Source organism: Pteropus medius, unplaced genomic scaffold (assembly GCF_902729225.1).
Source record: "Pteropus medius unplaced genomic scaffold, Ma_sr-lr_union100, whole genome shotgun sequence".
In the NCBI taxonomy this organism is placed as follows: Eukaryota; Metazoa; Chordata; class Mammalia; order Chiroptera; family Pteropodidae; genus Pteropus; species Pteropus medius.
Genome location: NW_024340696.1, coordinates 32,070,528 through 32,078,732, shown reverse-complemented (window position 1 = coordinate 32,078,732; position 8,205 = coordinate 32,070,528).

Below are 8,205 nucleotides of genomic sequence, written 5' to 3'. Positions count from 1 at the left end.
GGACACTTATAATGAGTGTTTTTCTTTTAACTAGAACCAACAGTGAATGATTTTACTGTTTTCCCTCAGAGCATTCTCATTTTTCATTTTATACACAAAACGTAGTGTTCCTTGATGGCACTTGGAGAAAACTCGTTTTTAATATTAAATATTTCACTGGTGAGTATTCAAAGGCTTATGCCTGGCTCTATGGATAGACTGCTGTGTGACCTTGATAAGTTACTTAACCTTTTTGATGTCTCTGTAAATTTAGGGTAAAATCTTTCTCTTACTTGAAGATTGTAATGCATAATTAATTAGCGTAACTAGAGTTTAGGCTTTGCCACTAAAAGCAAGGGGAATGCAGTGCACGATATTACCCTAGATATAATCACTGGGACTAACTGATCTGAGCCCATGACTGCAAATTTGAAGCTGCGATCAACTTGCTGTCATTGACGACAGTAGGTAACACAACACAAAATGTTTTTTTTTAACCACCATATATTCTTCCCAATATACCCAACACAACACACAAAAATTCTCAAGGAGCGATTCAAAGATTTTTTGTGTGTGTGCTCAGCTCCTCAGCGAATATCTTCTACATGTTAGCATTTTATAGATGGTATACTTTTTGAAATTTTCAGTCTCCTCAGAGGGACCTAATTACAATTTTTGCTATTATTTCCTCATATTTCTTTTTTTTTGTTTTTGTCAGTTTGTTAATGGTTTTATACTGGTAGTATTGGTAGTATTAGTTATTGTTACTGAAGTATCTTAATTAAAGAGTTCTTTGCAGATTAAGTCTGTCCTGTCATGGAAATGGTTTGGAGATATCTTTTCTTTTTGTGTTGTTTAATCTGTTGACTGATGGAAACAAGTGGTTCTGAGAATAGAGACTGAGACAATATGTATTATTCTCTCTCTTTTAACTGATAAAAACACTGAGGAACTAAGAGATTAAAGGATATATTCACAGTTACAGAGATAAAAATCAAAGTCAGAATTTAAATTCAACTTTGTTTAATGTTAAAACCCGTGAAAAAGATACAACAAAATAAAAACAAAGCAAAACAGAATAATTTACAGATACGCACAGGTTGTATGAGAGGTCAGAGGACAGGTGGCTAACTTGTGTAAATTGCTGGTTGATGATCATGGTGAATCACAGAGGAGTCACATTTGAACCTCATGAAGGGGTGAGCATCTGAGCTGAGTCTGGAACAATTTGCAGGTATTCAACAGGTCAGAAGAAGGGAAAAATATTGCTGGCTTTAACAGTAAGGGCAGCATATGTAAGGGTATAGAGATATGGTGGTAGAGACTATGCAGCTTTGTCTGACTGAAGAATAGGTGCCTTTGGGGATCCTAGGTCAAGCCTCCGTGGTCTCTGTGTAAGAGTATGACCTTGACGCCTGACACTGCAGGGCTAATGTGATCGTACTTGTGCTTTTTAAGAATCGTTCTATGGGTGAAATGAAGAATAAAATGAATGGTGTGAAGATAAAAAATATCCAAAGGAGGAGATATGCAGATTGAAGAGACGTTTAGAAGGTAGAATCCCTGAGACCTAGAGTGGTTCAGAGGCAAGCTCCTTGGTCTGGAAGAAAGAGCTAGTAGGAAGTTATGCTGAGGAACATACTCTAGAGCCATTGCTTAATCACTTACTCAATGCCTATACTACAGCCCTGAATGTGGTGAAAAACAAAAACAAAAACAAAAACAAACCAACCACCGAGAACAGTCCATTTTAAGTTCATGAGTGACTGACAGCTAGCGCTGGGGCTGCTTGGTGCTGTTCAGCACACCTACTGTATTTCTCTGTACCATTTTATCTCGTATTCTCTTAAGCTGCTAGATAATTTAAAATTTTTATTACAGAATTATTTTTTTGTTTCAGTCTTGTGGAATGAAAAAATTTTAGCCTTTTTCAAAGTACTTTCTATCTCATTTTTCATGAAGTACTTCATCATGAGTATCCTAAGAATAAGGGAATTCTCTAAGATAAACATAATAATCCTATCACATGCAATACTTAGACAAAGATGTGGTATTATATATTATACGGTCCATATTTAAATTGCCCCATTTAGTCACAAAATGTCCTTTATAGCTGTTTTTGTTCATAAATCCAGGAATAATTAAAAATCTTTATTGGTTTTAACTTTCATGTTTCTTCAGTTCCCTTTTTTCTAGAAGAGTCCTTTAACCTTTGTTTGTTTTTAATGACATTAAAACTTCCAAATAAGTAGTTTTGTAGAATCTTCCTCTACTTAGATTTGTCTCATTGTTTCCTAATGATTAGATTTAGATTGAACAAGAATATTACATAGGTGATATGTATTCCCATTGCATTGAATCAAGGGACACATAATGCCAGTTTGTCTGATCAACTCTGCATTAAGGTGAGTCCAACAGATGCCTCCAATATAAAGAAAGCCTTTTCTCTTTCATAATTAATAAGTATTGGAGTGATACTCTGAGAATGTATCAATATCCTGTTTGGTTTGCCATTATCTTTCACCTGATGAGTTTAGCATCCATTGGTGAAATTTTTCTTAATTATTATACTGATAGATATAAAATAATGGTTTTCCAATTTATTTGTGTCTTTTACACTTATTAACTGGCATCATTCTGATTAGGTAGTCTCCCCCTTTATTGAATATCACTACAAGTTTTTGAATTTTTTAGATTCAATAAGTTGTAACTCTTTACCATGATTATTCTTTTTAACATTGAAATTGTTTGAGATTTGTCAGTAAGAAGTTCTTTAACCTGACTTGGTGTCTTTTTGACATGCCTCATCTCTTTCTTGGCACAAGATATCCCTTTGCTTTCTCTGGCCGTGACATGAGAGAATTTTTTTTTTTATGTTATCTCCACTTTATGGAACTCATTGAAGTTTTCTTTTGAATTAATGTGCGGTCAGTTGTTGTGCATGTTGTGCAAATGCTGTGTAGAGAAAGTATATTCTCTACTTTGAGTATATAAAGTTCGATATATGTGTAACTGTGAGTGTGTGTAACATTATTTTCTGTTGAATATATATGAACATATATATTTAAGAATAAAATTTCTGTGTCATAGGACAAACATATGTTTAGATTTAGTGGATATCAGCTAACAGTTTTCCATTGAGGGTGTAAATGTTTTCACTTCACTAACGGCTTGTTGCTCCATACTCTTGACAACGTTTAACATTTTTCGTTTTGGCCATTCTGGTTGGTATGTAGTATCACACTGTTTTTATAATTTCCATGTATTGGAAGAAAAGATTGAATGTCATTTTATTTATTTATTTGCATCTTGTGTGAAATATTTATTTTATACCTTTGTGAAATGTCTGATGTCTTTTGCCTAATTTTTCTACTGAGTTGTCTGTCTTTCACTTATTGATTTGTAGGCATTCTTCATGTGTAGGATACAAATCCTTTGTTGATTATGTACATTGAAAATATTTTCTCTTCTCTTGTTTTTTTTCACTCTCTTAATGAGGTCTTTTTTTCTTTTTTTCTTTTAGGATTAGTGACTTTGTGTTCTGTTTAAGAAAATCTTTCCTACTTTAAGATCATGAAGATGTTTTCTTCTAGAAACTTTATTGTTTTACTGTTCACATTTATATCTGTGATCCATCAGGACATCACTTTTGTGCATGGTGGAATATAGGAAATTATGATATAGATATATTTTGGATATATATTTATGTATATGGATATACATTTAGATCCAGCACCATTTTTATGGAAAAAACTATCCTTTCCACATTTCACTGCACCATCATATTTTAAATAAAGTGGGCAACTGTATCTGTGCAGTTATGTTTCTAGACTCTCTATTCTGTTACATTGGTTAGCTTATTTATTATTTTGCTAGATCATACAGTATTAACTAGTATAATTTCTTAATATACCTTTATACCATGTAGTTTTGTCCTTCTTCATGCTTGCTTTGACTTTCTAAATAATTTTTACTTCCATATGAATTTTTATAACTTTAAAAAATTGTGTACATACACAGACATTTACACACTCACATATACAAATTTGTTGGCATTTTTATTGGCATCGATTTGAATCTTCAGATTAGTTTGGATGGAATTAATATCTTTACAATATTAGATATTCTGTGCATGCTTATATCTCTCCATTTTTATAGATTTTTAATATTTCTTGATAATGTTTCATAGTTTTCAGTAGTTTTTGCACTTTTTTTGTTAAATTTACTCTTTGTTATTAAAATTTTCTGATGTTATTATTGTAAATCGCATTGTTTAAATTATATTTTTCTTTGTTTCTCTTTTTATTTTTAGCTATTTCTTGTTGAAGTATGATGTTTTAATCAATCTATAATTTTTTTACTTACTAGTTGAGTTAAGCTCATTTACATTTATTATTATAACTAATATTTTTGGTTACAAATCTTTAAAATTATTTTGTTATATTTACTCATGTCCCATTTATTTACTGTATTTTCTGTATGTGATATGCTTTCTTTTTGTTTATTTTTCATTTCCTCGTTTTCTGTGCTCAAGTATCTTAACATTTTGTTCTACTTTTGTCTTCTTTTGTACATTGTTACAAACAAGTCTGATGTCAGCTTAATTTCTTTTTTGTATTTTCTCTTTTATTCCTACAAGGCTAGAGGATTTTTTTCTTTATCTTTGAATCTAGTAGGTTTAATGTGTCTCAGAATTGACTATGTAAATTTTCCTACGTAGATGATATATTGTATATAATATATATAGGTAATTTTTTTTTTTTATTTTCAAAAACTTTTCTCAAAATGTAGTTTTAAATATTTATTCTCATTACTTTGTTTTCATTTTTTGGAGGTTACAATTGTATATATTTTGAACTCTTCTATCTTTCCAAGCTCTAAATAATGGGATATTATAGAGCTCTGGCCTTTTGGTCTTCTTTTATTTTTTTATGAACACTACTGCCTAGGGGTTCTCATCTAGTCCCATAGTTTCGAATGCTGCATAAATGCTACAACTCTCAGTGTTAATGCTCTAGCCTTGACCTCTCTACTGAATGTTAGACTCATATACAAATACACTCAGCCATTTCTCTTGGAAATTTAGTAAGCATTTAAAACCTAAGATGTCCAAGATGCAGTTTTATTTCTGCCACCAACCCTACATAGTCCTCTTTATCTCAGAAAACAGACTGCTTAGATGTGCTTAGGCCCAAACACTTGGAGCAACACACTGACTTCCCTTGCTCTTCCTCTCCCACATCCAATCTATCTGAAAATTCCGTTTGTTCTATCTTTGAAATATATCCACATGCTGTATTTCCCCCCCTACCACATGATTTCAAGCAATTACCACCTCTTTCTTTAATTGTTTCTGTAGCCTCTGACTGACCTGCCTGCTTCGCTTTTGCCCCCTGCAATTTGCTATCCTCTCAGCAGCCTGACTGATGCTTTACTATACAAGTTATACCTTATAACTAACTCCTCAGTTCAAGATCCTCCGAAGGCTTCTCTCATTTATTGTAAATTCAAGACTACCCCACAACTTACATGATTGGATCCTGCTATACCTGATTTTATCTTCTAACTTCTACCTTCATCTTGAGCATTGTGCTCCAGTCACATTGGCCTTCATGCTGTCCTTCAATCACAACGAGCATTCTTGGTCTCAGGGCCTTTGTGTTTGCAGACATCTTATTCTCTCAGCTTACCATGATTTTTTCTGGGACATTTTTGTAATTTGTGTCTTTACTTCATTCTGACCCCTGGTCAGCTCTCTCATCTGTGAAGCCAGAGAGGTCTTCGCTGCCTTCCCTGACTATACCCTTCCTAACATGGAACTCCTCTTAACTGTTTCTATCAAATCTTTTACCTGCTTTATTTTTCTTTATGGAACTTATCATCACTTGCGGGGTGCGCATGCGTGCATGTGTGTGTATGTGTGTGCACACATGTGCGCGTGTGTGTGTACAAGAACAATGCCTGGCAAATAGTAAAACCTGGTAAATATTTGTTGAATAAATAAAATTGCCCTACTAAAATGTATATTTTCAATTAAATTTTAAAATGTTGCCATTAGAAAAGACACAGTTGCTAACCTCGGTGTGGTGTTCTATGAGATAGATTCATTTTTATTTGAACTAGACTGAGCAAAATCACTGAGATCCAATAAAAAACTATATTCATTTCCTTAACCCGTTTTTTTTTTTTCTTTCATCCAAATACCACTTTAGGTTAATGTGAGAATCTAAGTCTATAATCTGTAAGATTTAAGCTAATCTTACTACTTAAATCAAAATACCTAAGAACATTGAGCTCACTGCATTAGTACTGACAAGATTTTCAAAACAGTAGCTTCTTCTGAGAGAATAATGTTATAATAGGAGACTATCAATTTTTACATCTAAAATAATAAGTGGAAACTATTCCTTAGTTCTGAATATTGCAGACATCTTATGTTCTGGAAATATATTTGATTTTTTACATTCCTCTTCAATAAGATCTCTTAGCTCCTTACTTCTACCTTAACTTGATGCTCAATAGCTGTTTTCGCATTTCCTTAGTTTGAATTTCTCTTTGATCATCCTACTTCATGGTTGTTGCTAATCTAGTAAATATAGATGAGAAACATTATGTGTTTTATAGGAATGCTGATGCATACTAATGTAGACTGATTGCCATCTGGATCATATAAATGAAAGTGCTGTATAAGTCAAAATGTACTATGTATCAATGTTGTTAAGTTTGTGATGAGTATAATTATTATCTTTGTTATCATGGATATAAACTTACTCAGTAAACTCAGGAGTGCAACAAATAATAATATCTCTTATTTTAAAAAATCAACTTCAACTTATGTCAGAGCTCTTTTCTTGCTTAGCTAGTAGAAAATTCAGTCTCGTCATTGTTGTTCACCCCCTCTCCTCAGCCAGAAATATGCAAAATTTTTTAGGTTTTCTCTAGAGTCAAAGCACTGAGCTGAGTTCACTAGTCAATGGCAATTAGTCAAACAGTGGTTACTGATGCAACTACAAACTACTTTCTGATTATGTTGTTTGCTTGCTTCTATACCATTCTTGGGGCAGAGGACTCTGGTGAGGCTAGGAGCCCATTGCCTGGAATGCAATATTCCCATCTCATAAAAGGTGAGAAGAGTCCTCTCCACTGAAGTCTTGGTATTTTATCAGTTAGAGGTCTAGTTTCTGGAATGAAATTGGCTCCAGGCACTCTAAGCAAAATAGGTACATTATATGGCCTATTCTAAATAGCTTATAGAATTTCCAGAGGGCCCAGGAAAATGAGTTTAGAGGCTTTCCAGCCAGATAAATGCCTGACCACACCGTGGGACTGTTCTAACAGGACAGAGAGACATTACTAGGCTATAGAGGTTTATCTTTTGTTTTACTGTTTTTTGGTGGCACAGAAACATTTGGACTCACATACACTGATGGACATTACGGAAGCTTTTCAGCAATTTGTTTAATTTGCATCTATCTATATCAATGAACTTTGAGCAGGATTGAGGATCCATTTATGCTAATTTTCTGGGCACGCTCAGAAGATTGTTTGGTCTATGCCATCAAGGGTACCTACCTATTTGGGAGGGGGCTAGAAAATTTTCTGAGAGATATAGTCATATTAGTTTTACTTAGTAATTTTCCTCAAGTCAAGCCAGCTGAAAGCTTTAGTGTTTCCGTTAGTGACAGAAACGAAGTAACTATTTTATGCAGATGCTCTTGATCCCTTGCATAGACAATCCCAAATAACTCCATTTCATGGTTCAGTTCCCAGCGTGGTCTGGTCGAACATTTTGCAGCTAGTTGATCTGGGTCAACCAGTCAGCATGAAGTCTGTTTGAGAACAAATGTGCTCTAGTTACTATATTAAGGCCTTTTAAAGGATGAAGTTCCTGATTTGTAGCTACTAACTTCAGGAATTTTTAGGACAAAATTTTCTGCCTTGTGGAAAACTGTGGCTTTAATGTAAGTTTTCATAAGTTGAAGCAGGTCCAAAGTAGCTTTCTTAAGAAAGTCGGCCTTATCTTCAGATACTCTGAGTTTTTATTCTTTAAAAGATGAAGTGGCAAGAGCACTTTAGGTAGTTAACTTTCTATACGAAAACGGCAGCTTTTTCTGGTGAGCATTTATTATCAGAACAATATAAATCTTTTTCAAAATAACACAGAATATATATGTTCCAGACACTTGTTATTCAGCCACAGCTGCAGTTTCTTTTTAATTTTGTTGG